This window comes from Neovison vison, chromosome 1, assembly GCF_020171115.1.
Source record: "Neovison vison isolate M4711 chromosome 1, ASM_NN_V1, whole genome shotgun sequence".
NCBI lineage: Eukaryota > Metazoa > Chordata > Mammalia > Carnivora > Mustelidae > Neogale > Neogale vison.
Window position 1 is genome coordinate 5259120 of NC_058091.1, and position 14393 is coordinate 5273512.

At 45.6% G+C, this 14393-nt stretch overlaps 1 protein-coding gene and 1 long non-coding RNA gene across 2 annotated transcripts in view; one reads left to right on the forward strand and one right to left on the reverse strand.

Annotated features, from left to right (window-relative positions):
• PACRG (parkin coregulated) overlaps window positions 1-14393 on the reverse strand; it is a 507220-nt gene that overhangs the window by 2874 nt on the left and 489953 nt on the right. The gene's annotated exons all lie outside the window — the stretch shown is intronic.
• On the forward strand, window positions 998-7721 carry LOC122902728. Its single transcript, XR_006383855.1, has 3 exons — window positions 998-1214; window positions 1726-1820; window positions 7473-7721. It is a non-coding gene; the product is annotated as an uncharacterized LOC122902728 (long non-coding RNA).

The window sequence follows — 14393 nt, forward strand, 5'->3', positions numbered from 1 at the left end:
AGGTCAAGAACTGAATAGATCACGGGACACATATTTTCCTGGTGGAGGCAGAGGGGCTGGAAAGTCTGCACACAATGGAAAGCTTAACACACCCTGTTTTTCCCACTGACTTCCAGAAGGCTACAGTGACAAGCAACACTTTATTTCAATAATAACCTATTCTTGCTTTTTAAAAAATATTTAACTGTAGGAGTAAGTAAACTATGTAGCTTTTTTGTTTCTCAACAGCGTATAAACCCAATGATAAAAGAGAACAGAACGGAACAGAACAGAAGTTGCTTATTCAAAAAGTGAGTTGGAGTTGGCATATTTTGTGGTTGGCAGAACGTATATCACTGGGGCAGAAAAAAAGACCAAAAAGGAACACATCCCTTATTTGGCATGCTTTAGCGATGACAGGGCACAATTTAGCCTCAAACCATGTTGAGAGGCAGGTGAGCGATGTGCTCTCCCTTCCCAAGCGGTTATATTGCCGTTTCTTTGAGAATCGGAGCTGGAGCTCACCATTTCCAACACACGCGATGCGGTCCAAAGGTTCACTTGTAAGAATAGGGCACTTAAAAAAAAAATCCAGATGGTTATTTACAACCGTCGGTTCTGATTAGAAAGATGACATTTCAATTTAGGAAGCTAGGAATCTGTTTTATGTCCAGCAGCTGGAAAGATACATCGACGATGGAAAAGATATGTTTTATTTATGACCAAACAAATAGGGACTATAAAAGAGGTTTAAGCCAGACTGCTTTTCTAGAGGGGTCATAGGCAAGCAGAGCAGAGCAAGGGGTGTAGTCATCTTCTTGGAGTTTCTTCACGCCGGTGGTGTACAGGTAGTGGTTGAAAGTGGTGCCTGTTTAGTACCCTCGTAAATGCATTTGTTATTCTGCATGCTGAAACGGTCGATGGTGTAGGCAATAGGTTTTTATCCCATGCACACTTTCTTCCTATATACCCCTCTTGAAACCGCCCTGATCCAGATGCTTCCTCTTCCAGGCGCCATATTGGTCAGAGCCGGGATGTCTGGATCCCAGTCTTGCTTCTGGTACCAGCCTGCTCCTGGCGATGAACTCAGCGGCTCTGAGACATGACTATGAATCACACCTCGTCCCCAAGGGCCACCTCAAAGGGATACTACATGAGACACATCTGCATCTCACACAAATATCTGTGCGTAGTGGACACAGGCCAGCAACAGATACGTATCACGTAGGATTTGGGTGAGAGATTCTCTTAGCACTTTTGCGATTTCTAAACCATGTAGAAGCTGCATTCTTTTCCTTCAGTTAATGTGATTACAGGAAGGAGGGCAAAAGGCAGGAGAAGCAAAGCCAGAAAAAAAGGGGACACTTTCAGCGGCCAGAGCAAGGGCTTCCCACGTCAGCGCTGCCGTTGGTGGTGGCAGAATTTTTTGGTCCCACTGTGGGTGCCTTTGGCCCCGGCCCTGCTGGGAGCTCTTACGATGTGAGGCCCTCTGTAGACCAGGCACTCTGTTGGGCACCGCAGAATAATGAGATCCAGGAAAATCAGGGCTTATCACCTTCCTGGGGAACCTCTGACTGAGCGCCCCCTTGTAGAATGCTCTGATCACACGCACCCACCATGGAAGGCAATACAGGCTCCTGCACCCTCGCCTCAAGGACCCTCAGGGCCGCGGGCATCCCCCTTGCTGCTTGGCTTATCTCGGTGACCTGTGTCCCGAGAGCATCCTTATCTGTGTGTTTCCTGCAGGTGCCCCAGACTTCTATCTCAGACGCGTGGACGGACACAGCGAGGCTCAAGCAGTTACATTCACATTTGGATTTTTCTGACTTGAACGTTTTTCGGTAAATACTCTTAAGTGTTAAATGTGTAGATACTCTCATGGGAACGGTACTACACAAAGGTGTTATTTGGAAGGGAAAGCTCTGTTTAAGGCATTGGAAACACAAAACTTGTAACTGCCTACCTGGGGTGGCTTATTGCACGCGCCTGAACTATTACGTCAACCAACAGATGAAATCATTACGTGAACCAACAGATGAAATCAGTTTTAAACTCAGCCTGTACTTTCTGGGTGTGACTAAGAAGATGGACAGGCCCAATTTCCAGAAGGGAAATGCTTCTGTGGGTTTGGGGGATGTCCTGGCTGGAGTGGTCCTTGCTCCCCGGAGGGCAGGGCGGGAACCCCCCACCCCGGTGGGAAAAACCTAAGTGCTTTTAAAAGCCAATGAAACACACCCTCGGAGAAAAAATACCGGCCTGGGAAACTCAGTTACAAAGCACCTGCGTGGGTCTAGAAATGATGAGGGGGTTCAAATGCTGTCCAGGCTCTGGTCACTTGATGCTCACTACTGACTTTAAAAGCTGCGACTTTATGATGTTAGCTCCCCATGCTCGGCAACCACAGTGGCTCATGTTGGCTCCCCCATGTACAACAGCACCTTGAACAACCGGGAAAATAGCCCATTTCTCAGATGAAAAGATGGTTCACCCGACAGAGCCTCATTCACAGCACCTGTGGGCAGCACCAGACAGTGAGCCAAGCAGACCCATGCTCACAGTGTACCTCGGGCGAAACTGCAGCCATAAAACCAGGGCTTTGAAAGGAATTGCTCCTGACCCATCATGGTTTGGCTGTACCCTCTTTTGGCCTCCCGTGGTTTCTCTGGCCATTCGTGTGTGGAGTCTCATGCATTGTGAAGTCTGGTCACTTTGCAGACACGGTATTTGAACGTGTATCCAGACCAAGTCCAGCCCGAAGCGGTTCTCAGTATGAGAGCATCCTTTGATGTAAAATGACTTACAGACAGCACATTTGTTGCACCGTATCCCCAGGTGAAGTGGTGGGCGAGCTTGAGTGCGTAGCAAGGACTCTGGTCCTGTGGTATGTGACCCAATGGGGCTGGCCGACATCCCCAAAGCAAGAGAGTGAAATTAAAAAAAAAAAAAGAGTGCTACCAGAAGAAACCAAAGCGTTTCTTTCTGGACCAGAAAAGGCACTTTTTGGTTTCTCAATGCTGTGCTAAAATATTTCAAGGGCTCTAAAGACCTGCAGTGAGTTCTGCTTGTCAGAACCTGTAACTTCTGCCGGCCTCGGTCAGAGCTAAAGCTGCATTCCTTCCGGACTGCGTGTCAGTGATGTCATCCCTGTGGAGAAAGAAAGTGAGCCCTTGGGGCCTGGGTTCAGGTCTTGGCAGGGATGTGCAGGTGGGACCTACCGCAAATATTATTATTATTATTATTATTACAAGATCCTTCTTGATCACAGATTTTCTGTGGGATGATTCTGAACAAATTTTTCCTTTGGGTGTCATGGATTTAGCAGTTACAAGCTTGAGATGACCAAGCAGGCATTCCCTGGGCGCACTTAATTGGTGTTTACGCAGATGTCAGCTTCGGTAGAATAAAACTAACATTTTCCGAAAGATAACTCTTATCATTAAAAAAGAGAAGGCATTGAAATTATATCTCATAATATTGATGAAATGGTTCTTCTAAAGCATTTTGAATTTTTTCTTTTTAATTCAAGAAAGGAGGAAAAGAGAAACAGAAGATATATTTTACTTTTTAAGAAATTTTTACTTTCAAGACCCAGCTTAAATTGTCAATATTTGTTTTTATAAAAATATCCCTTTATTTGGGGTTAGCTTGGATCCAACTGACTCTAGAGAAATTGTTCCTTGTTTTGGAATCAAAGGGTTTTCTCCCGTTAAGTTTGGAAAAGTAGAGTGGAAACAATCGTGAATTCCAGTCTGATCCTTTTTGGAGATGAGGGAATAGAGGAGAGAGTGAAGAGGGAAAGAAAATCCTGTAACACAACTCATTTTTCTACACTGAGAGAAGGACACTTTGGGGGAGATGTTTTGAGGGTTATCTGCTTTTAGAATCCTAAACCAATGCTTCTTTTGTTTTCTTTCTTAGCTTTGCTGTGGTACTTGGAGGGGACTGATCTTTTTTTTCCTTCACCATAACACCTGTCACCCCGTTCAGAATTCCAGGTGTTTCCCCGTTTTGGCTTAAGCTTAGTCACCGCTTCCTTGTTGACTTCTTATCTTCTTAGAAAGTAATGGTTTTCAACATACCCCGAAGTATGACTGTACAATGGATATTTCCAAAGTCTTCATTCATGGCGGGTGTGAATGAAAGTTGCAATGCTTTTGCAACCAATAACTTATAATAACTATAGCATTTGGCATGCTGGAGATGCCCAAGGGCTTAAATACTTCAAATCTTCTCAGATCTTGTTGACAGTAATGAAATTCACAAGATTTCTTTCCTCTGAAGATAAAAGCTTTGAAGCAAGACCTCGATTCCCAGCTGGATGTCTCTCTCTCTTCCTCTCTTTTTGACACAGGGGCTGGGTGACTAAAGCAAGAGTCTACTAAGCCAACACGGTTTCAAAAGCTCAAGGAAGGGTTTTCATCTTCTGAATGGGGCCACCGATCACTTGTGAAATTGAAGATATCATGGATCTTGGCCCAATTGTCTATTAAATATTAAAATTCCCCTTCAGAGAGACAATGAAAATTTCTAAACAATTACCATCCGCTAACTGCAAATTAGATTTATTTCTCTATAAATATTAACAATGATGACATTAGAACGTACTGGCATAGTAAAAATAACATTGGATGTCAAGGCAAATGACTTGTAATACAGCTTTTCAACAACTTAGTAGCTTCAGTGTTCAATAACTTACTAGATGTCTCAGTATGGACAGGTTGCTTAATTCCTCTCAATCTCAGTTCCCTCCCCTGTACAAAGAAGGGACTGAACTTCGGGTGATCTCTGGTCGCTACCATCCTAACATGATGTTTTGTAAGATCACAATATAACTTTGGAACATGCTTTTTGGAAATGGTGGTTCTTCAAGAGATGCATTGTATTTCAACTGAAAAGTTGATAAAGCAAATGTATAATTCTACAAAGTAAGTCGCAAATCTCTAAGCATCAAACTCAGCTTTCAGATCAAATTCTAAGAAAACCTGAAAGGCCTAATGGTTATATAATTTGGAAGCAAAAGCACTCTTTCAGGCAAAAAGAAATAAAACACTGTCAAAAAGTCAAATTACTTGTTGACACGCTGTGAAAAGTTATTCCACTCTGCTATTTCAATAAGTCCATATAGATTCTGACTTATTACAATAAAGACCAAATGTGGATTTTTAACGTATTTAATTGATAGTGACCTGGTCAAGGTTACAAAAAAGCAAGTTAGGTCCATCTCTGAATAATGGCCATTTTTATCTGGAAGTTATACTGAAAAAAGTAGGGGGGTTGACTAATTTATCTCTCTACAGGATAATTGTAGCAATAGGTTCAGTGGCCATTGAATTTAACTGGATTCAAGCTTTTGAAGTGAAAGCGCATCTCTCTTCTTGTTGGCCCACAGCATTTAACGAGCAGACTGCGTCTAAAAGGGGCAGAGAGTTCTCTGTCCTGTTCTGTCCTGAATCTGTTTTCCGCTGGCCTATCTCGCGGTGGCGTCGTAATAACAGCAAAGTGAACGTAGCGTCACTTAAAGCAAAGACTAGCCCAGTGAGCTGGCTACTGTTGCTGGCATCCCTCCCTAGGCAAGCAAACTCCGCTTAGGGAAGTGAAATAGGTCAACAGAGCAACGGAAACCGTGGGTGATCGAGAAATCGCGGCAGGTGTCCCTGAAGCGCAACAAGAAGGGGGATAGAAGATCCAGAAAGAGAGACGTCAGCATCCTCTGTCAACACAGGGAAGGCGCAAGGCAGCAGAAACTCCGCCTTTCAAGCTGTAGAAGAATTTCAAGCCCGTAGAGGAGGAATGCCATTGGGGGAGAGGGTCTAGGGGAATCAGTGCTGGGGCGGGGCAGGTACTGGACCTGTGCCGTCCACACATCCGTGCTTCACAGGGCAGCACCCTGCTCACCTTAGCCTCCTTTTCACCACACGGACTGTTATGCTATCTTTACTTCATCCTAAGTGCTTGAAATAATGACATCCTTCACAGGGTGTGCCGAAAGACAACAATCAGGGCTGGCCGATTTGAAGGGCTTTTTTATTTTTTCAGTGCCATACAATACGTGAGTAATAGAGGGAAATTCTAGGATTAATTTCACATCCCATAACCCCATCTTTAGGAGCATTTGTGATTTACTGGTTTTCCCTGCTCTTTGAAAGTAAAGCATTTCTATAAAACCTTTTGTAAGCCAAAGTGGCATAAATCGAGGAAGCAATTACCTTTAATTTATATGGAAGAATTATCGAGTGTTCCTAGATCCCCAAAATAACCTCTCTTAGGGCGTCTGGGTGGCTAAGTCAGTTAAACGTCTTTCTTCGGCTCAGGTCGTGATCCCAGGGTCCAGGGATCCAGCCCCTCACTGGGCTCCCTGCTCAGCGGGGAGTCTGCTTCTTCCCTCCCTCTGCCTGCCCTTCCCCCTGCTTGTGCGTGCGCTCTCTCTCTCTCTCTCTCTCTCTCTCTCTGTCAAATAAATAAATAAATAAAATATTTTTAAAAGAAGGGAGAGGGAGAGTGAAGAGGTAAACAGGAGAAATCTTGTAGCTATCTTTCTATATCTTTAAAAACAAAAAAAGCGAACCCAAAGCCACAGAAGTTGGGGAAATTATGGAACAAAGTGCAAGGTCCCCATTGTCCCTGAAGCGCTCCTTCAATACACTGTTTCGTGGGCCTCTGGAATAGTCATTGATGGAATCCAGTGCTGTGTGGAGGTTCTCAAGTGGGCCCACGAGGTGAGTGCTGACTCCATGAGCCTCGCAAGCCCCGAGTCTCAGCGCCCTCTTTGACTCCTCCCTTTGCTGTATTCAGCTGGTGATGTGCGGTCATGGTGGGTCTGTGCCAGAAACCCGGGCCACCCTGGGGCGTATCTAGTCCTCTATTCTGCCCTCCCGTCTTCGTGGCCTCCCCTTCCTTGCTTACTTAGCCTGCAGATTAACTTCCTTTTTTTTTTTTTATTTATTTTTTATTTATTTTCAGAAAAACAGTATTCATTATTTTTCCACCACACCCAGTGCTCCATGCAAGCCGTGCCCTCTATAATACCCACCACCTGGTACCCCAACCTCCCACCCCCCCACCACTTCAAACCCCTCAGACTGTTTTTCAGAGTCCATAGTATCTCATGGTTCACCTCCCCTTCCAATTTACCCAAATTCCCTACTCCTCTCTAACGCCCCTTGTCCTCCATGCTATTTGCTATGCTCCACAAATAAGTGAAACCATATGATAATTGACTCTCTCTGCTTGACTGATTTCACTCAGCATCATCTCTTCCAGTCCCGTCCATGTTGCTACAAAAGTTGGGTATTCATCCTTTCTGATGGAGGCATAATACTCCATAGTGTATATGGACCACATCTTCCTTATCCATTCATCCGTTGAAGGGCATCTTGGTTCTTTCCATAGTTTGGTGACTGTGGCCATTGCTGCTATAAACATTGGGGTACAGATGGCCCTTCTTTTCACGACATGCAGATTAACTTCTTAATGGCCTTCTCTCCTGACCACAGGCAACATCTGTGCCCCCATGGTGGTGTCTGTCAAGTTCCAGTTCCCAATCGTCGGAGCCCTCTAGAGTCTGCTCTTCCTCATGAGGTCAGTCTCCTACTTTGCTCCTTCCCAAGACCTCCTGCTCCACGCAGACCTGACTTCTTCCTAACCCCAAAGTGAGCAATTTTCATTTCTGCCTTTGAAATTCCCCATAACAGTGTGCTCCCCTCTCCTTCTTGGTACGTCCGACCTTACCCTTTCGAAGGCTCGCTCTGACTGACTTCCTCTGTGAAGTTGACTCCAAGTCATCTTTCCTTCTTTTGAATTCCTAGGGCTATAGCCGGCAATCCATTCATGCTCCTTATTTCCATGTCACTCTGGAACCCCCTAGGAAGTGTTTGATGCTTACTTAGCCTTCCTACATTTTACCGCCTCTTGAAGGATAGGATCATACTACTTACAGTGTAAACCTTGTTCATGGGCATCAAATGCAACCTGAACATTTGTAAAGGGCAGGTATGAATGAATAAATTACTACGTGGGTTTACCCAAGCCAGATTCAACATAAGCAAATTCCGTTCTAAATAAACTATATGCCAAGTGGAGTGCCAACAATTTGCCCAATGCTTATTCTTGTCCACTATGTACATGCTTGTGAGTTCCTAGCCATGAAAATAGCATTTATGTGAATTTGGACAAGTCTGAGCAGATGTGTTTAGGTGCATGGAGGGTGTCTGTAGTTAGGTAGCTTCATCTGTTTCCCAAAGTCTTCCTGGGTCTAAAGTGGGGTAAAGTGGGGTTTACCTGGATCACCCTCAAATTTGAGAAGATCAAACTTTTTTTCCAAAATGAAAAATCTGATTAGATTATTCCATTCACTTTATTAGCAACATTTGTTCCAAGATGAAGAAAATGCCAACTTTTTACAGTGTTTTCATTTAATATCTAAATTTTGTTTAATATAATTTCTTATATGTCCACACAGTAATTTCTAACCAGCCCCAGAGATAACCAAATACGTGATTTTAATTGGAAAAGAAATATTGATTGCTGCTTTTAGGAGTGAGGCAAACCTATTGGAAATAATTTTACTACTTTTAGACTGATACTAAAAATTTTTTAAAGTGAGCCAAAATGACAGCTGTTATTATGGTTTTCCATTAGCAGGAAACATTAATGATACAACCCACTTTCAGCTCTAATTTTTTTTTTTTAAATTGAGGCACAAAAATGAAAAGAGAAATTTCAAATCTCTACCAAATGTTACCAGCAGACGCAGTAAACTATGGGGAGATATATTCCCCAAATTATCTTTGTCGGAACTTTCATCTACGTAATGAGTTCGGGACTCAACCTGTGCAGGACCAGGCTGGACATGGGCAGCATGACAAAGTTTGGTTAGAACGTTTTAGAGGAACCGCCTGCACAGTGGGCAGGGAGCCACAAAGTAAAAGGCCTCCATGGCCTTGATGTACTTTTTGTCCTACCGCAGAAAATAATTAAGGAGATCAACTCACTAATGATGCTTGCAGTGAAAACACACGTCGATCAGATGTTTTCCTGCTGATCTGGGGTTTATCTCGGCTTGCCTTTACTATCTCCTCCTTGGAAATTCTGAAATGAATTATTGGGCGCAAAATTCAAGTAGATTTCCAAGCCATTAGCTGGAGATTTTACAGAGTGGGAATGTTTCTCATCAAATGAGCTCGACTAATGCAAAAATAATATATTAAATGAACAGATCGGAGCCGTCTCCGGGGCTGAGCAGACTGGGTGGCTGCTGCTAGCGGCCGCGTGAAAACCGTCAAGCCTTTTACGGGGGTCTCAGTTTAAAATAACCTTGCGATACCTTCCAAAGCTCTGACTATCAACTTTATCAGCCTCTCCACTGGTGAGTGAAATGTGGCAAGAGACACCCACTTTGCCACCAAGCGTGCTGGCGCAGAACGTCATCTGAAAATACTGGCGCTTGCCTAACGAAATTCTTACAAATGTTTAAGGTTTTGCTCAAGTCCAATCAAAGTAGTTTTTAAAAATATATCCTAATTGCGTGTGGGGTGGGGACATGAAGATGTGGCCATTTAGTCTGGCGTGGCGGCGGCGGGTTTGTGTGAGAAGCGAAACCGAAGCTTGCTGGAAACGCCCGTCGGCCAGAGACGCTGACTTCTGGTACTTTCGAACGAGGGATGTGCATTTGCCTGAGTTACGCTTTTATCGTTGGAAGATGCCTCAGCTTAGGGCACACAATCGCTTTCCTCCGAATCGGGGTTTTAAGAGGAGGTGAGTCTAGACAAAACGAGCGGTGTCCCCGAGGGGGTGAGGCCCGCGGGCTTCGGGGAAACACGCCCAGGCGGGCTGCGACCCGGCGCCGTGGGACCCTCAACCTGGGGCTCAGTCTCCGATGGAAGCAGCCGTAATACTCGCTGCGAGGGCCGGAGCTGGAGACAATGAGAGGCTCTGCGCTCCGTCCTTCTGACTCAGCAGCCGCGGATACGTGTCCACCGTTGTTACCGCCGCAGCCATGAGGACGTCGGTCGTGATTTGGCCAGTGCACTGGCCGTCGTGTCACTCTGCTCTGCGGTGACAGGAGGGACAGCCCACGGAACAGCTGGAGGGAGCTTTTTGCTCTATCGTTTATACCACGGGTTCAGTCTAGGGCTTCCGAGAAGGCGCCGACCCGAGTGCCGTTACCTTCAAGTCACGCAGAAGCACAAGTTCACTGTCCCCCAGAGCCGCGCTGCCCACGGAGCCCTGGGTTCCGGTGCCCCTACTCAGGAGTCCTCTGTCCCTCTAGTCCAGACTGGGTCCTCAGACCCTGCTTGGGTCTCTATCCAGACACTCGGTTGTGGGATTTTTTAAGCCATTTATGGCGTAAGCGTATCCCCCAGAGTTTCCTAAGCCCTGTCCTCCTTTGGGGACCGTCCGATATGCTGGGACCTGAGGGACTGGGGGAGACACGGGTTATTGCCAAGGGCGTCAGGCTTGACTCTCTTAGCACCGGTGGCCCCGTTTATTTCTGTTTCCCGTCAGTGAATTCCTGATTTGCTGAATTTCGGGGGCACAGTTCGCGATAAGCCAGTTTCCTAGACCGCTGGCTGACTGCGCCGGGTGCAGTCCTGGAAATCAACAGGACAAAGTGGGTTTTGCTCTTGAATGCAAACCTGATGCTTGTGCCCGGAGCCACAGTTAGGTCGTAATTATGCAGCATTACCATGGGACTTAATATTTGCAAAATAATATATATCTGGATTTCCTTATTTTGTGTTTTGAGGGACTAACTGGCACTTAATATGTACTAATAACAATGTGTTAAAATTGCCTTTTTATATCCAGCACGTAGCTGTTGCGGGGGTGGTGTTAGGGGGGTGGAGCAAGAAGGGGTCCTTGCCTATTGCTGACCACATGGAGAAAGTTATGCCGGCAAAGAGGCAGTGAGACCAAGGGAAGAGATGGACCAGCGTTCGGGCTCAGAGCTCATCCCCACAGGAGGCTGCTGACCGACACGGGGCTTTAGGACCACTGCTCTCCTGTTTCTTATTTTAGCTAAAATCACCCCATCTACCACCATCACCACAGGGGGTTCTATTTTGGCCAAAAAAGCTCTCTCTCCTCTTGTAGACTCCTCAATGGCCCTGGGTCCCTTGGGATGGTGGTGGACCTCATGGCTCCTATCCCTGGCCAGGCTCCCAAATTTGACCTTAGTGCAGTAGACTCAGAGCTTCTGGGCAAACGGGGCAAATGTCCTTGGCAAAAAAGCACAGATGACAAACCTCCAGGAGGTGGAGGGAGAGACCGGGACCCAGGGCTCAACTGATTTCTTAACGTCCTTCACTCCAGGGTCCTCCTACCAGGGCTCTGTTATCCTTCAATCCTTCGCCACCCAAGGCCTCTAAGTAAATCATTCCATTTAATGGAAATGAAAATCTTGGAAATACTGCCCATTAAGGAACACTGCCCCTCTATAGGCTTCTCTAGACAAGACCTACGCTCTTGGTCTTAAAACATCTGCCAGGTGATGGTGGGTCCTTGTATCTTGACTCTTTACATTTTTATAGAGACATTTGGCTCAAAGAAGCAGCTTTAGTGGTGGGGATTTCAGGAGTCAAGGGGTTCTAAGGTAGGCCAAGAAGTGGAAGACACCAAATTCGTTACGTGCCCTCCTTCCGCATAGGCTGGCCTCCGCTGAGGGGAGGGGGCCTGGTAAGGCTGGGTACCCCTGCCATGTCTGCGGGCCTGGGCTGTGTGGGGGGCGCTGCCTGTGGGAGCAGCCAGAGCCCCTGAGGGGGGCGAGAGCAGCTGCCGGTCGCTCACACTCTACTTCAAACGCTCGGAGCCCCGTCTGCAAACTGGCTGCCCCCTGGGAGGCCAAGAGGAGCGAGGCGGTGAGCCCACAGTGGACGTCGGGTGCCAGGTTCTAATGTAAACTCAGAGGCAGGCTTCCAAGTTCTGCGACTTCAAGAAGACACACCCTGCGGTGTCGTAGTAGCTGAAGGTGAGTGGAGAACAGGGTTAGGGACACGCGAGTGATCCCAGGGGAAGAGGCAGAACGTTCGCCCAGGACCCCAGGATGGACCGAGAGCATTTCCCAGAGTGAGAAGTTCCAGGAGCAATGGAAATAGGGGACATGACAGAGAGGGATGGGACTGGCCCCGGGCAGATGACCAGGAAGGTTTCCTGAGAAAGTGACACTGAAGCTGAGACCCAAACGCTGGGAAGAAACGGGCTTGTATCAAGCAGCCCGGGAAGGACGGCCTGTGCCAAAGCGCGGACGCAGAGAAAGGCCTTGAGGTTGGAAGACATTGTCACCACTGTGCACGGTTCCACCAAGTTATCGCGTTCGTCCCTGTCAACACGGATACACGTTACACGGAACTGTAACTTTTAATGACTGTTTACCGGCCACGGGCTGCGGGGGTGTGAATTATGTAGCCATCCTCCTCTAGTCAGGGACACTGTCTACTTTCTGACTGTCACAATTTTCGAGAACGATGCAATAAATACACGTCTTGGTGTGCACTGTCTCTTTCTTACTTCTGTTGTTACCTGGAACCAACCCTCAGAAGCTGGGTTACTGCTTCACAGTTCTTTTTTGCAGTTGTTGGTTTATACATACTGATTTTCAAGAAGGTTATTCCAATGTATAATGTTATGGGCAACATCTGAGTTTACTGTTCCCCACAGCCCTGGGTGCTAGCATGAAAATCCCGTTTCCTGACTCTGTCTGCCAAACCTTACTCAAGGTTACTTTAGTTAATTTAACGTTCTTCCCACTACTTAGGAGGGCTAACATTTTTTCTTTAACCTTTTTTTTTTTTTTTTTTGCTATGGGGGTTTCTTTTTTTTTTTTTTTTTTTTTCTTTCTTTTCCCTTCCTATGAGAATGATTTGTTCTTTAGCCGGTTTATCTACTGGGTAGTTTTTATAAGAGAAACAAAGTCTCATAATATCCTGGGAAGCCAGGGAGTGGCAAGATCTCTCTAGTTAGATTTCCTAGGGCACAAGACATTCTGGCATCATTTCTTTTGGACTGATTCAATAGACACTGTTTCAGGGGGGCAACAGGATGGCCGGAAGAACTTGCTGTGACTTCTAAAGGTGCCCGGAGGCAGTAGTACCCTGGGAACTGAAAGATCTGAGGGATCGCGGAGGGAATCGCATAATCATTAAGTTACTTAGAGAAAGTGATTATCACCTCCAGAAGGAGGAGCATTTGCAGTGATTCAGTTTCTAAAAAGCTTTCTTTACAACCTTCCCTTATGATTTTCCATCCACCCATTCAGCCGCCCACGCCCACCGAAGGTTTGCTTCCTAGGTCGTCCTTGGAAGGACCAAGCTCAGTTACTAACGAGGCTTGTCACTGGCGCCACCTGGAGCGCTTCGGTCTGGCCCTCATTTACCATGGCCTTCGGTCAAGACTTTGGGGGGCCCTTCAAGCCGGATTTGTACAAACGAGGTCATACAGAACAACACTCTTATTTTGGAAACTGAAGTCTGCTATTTATCTTCAGGCGAGAGGCAGTGTAGACAGGTGCAACATGAGAGTCCTCATCAACCATGCCAATAACCTTAACCCTGACCTCTGGCGGGAGATGCATTTCAGTGAGCAAACTAATATCTCTTTTAGCATCAATAAGCACAGTTGTGTCCACTGTGTTTTGAGATCTGGTGATGAACCTGCCCACCCTCTTTAGTGAATAACGAGGGAACAAAAAGTCTTTCCATATTCTTATTTCAACTTAATTAACGCGACAAAGCTTTGTAGCAGAAAGAAAGTTGCATATTACACGGAGAGCAGATACTAAGGTAAGAACAAACATTATAAAGGATTTTGAATTTCTGACTGGCACTGAGCTACTACAAGGTCAGATTGATAGTTGACATGCTATTCGATGAGATAAGGTAAATATTATTATTTGGAGAGACATTTCAGGATGTATGACTTTTTTCACTTCCTCTTGTGTACAGCCTGTTCTAAGATACAACGTTATAAATTAAGAAAAAGCAAACTGTTTGCAGAAATCGGTGTGAAGCGGTTAAAGTTGTTTTTCTCATATGGAAAAGCTACTGGCGGGTCTCATTATTGTCCGATCTGAAAGCCCAGGTACAATAAAATGCGTGAGCTACATCGCAGGCCTTCACATCTTAGCCCATGGAACCAGACACTGCTCTGGGCCAGAGTCTGCCAGGAAACCGCCGATTAATCCTATAAAAAACTACCTACCTGGGACCCCAAACATTAGGTTCTAAAAAGCCAGAAGGTAAAAAACAAAACAAAACTACACAAAATTCTGAATTCCTTTAAGTCCTTACAATTGTTTTGGAATTACTCTGTGAAATTAATACTGTACAAATTGTAATTTTGAGTCACCATGATTAATAAAAATTAAGTATAGCTACAGATATGGTTTTCAGAAAATTTACTGTAAAATAAAAAATAAGTTT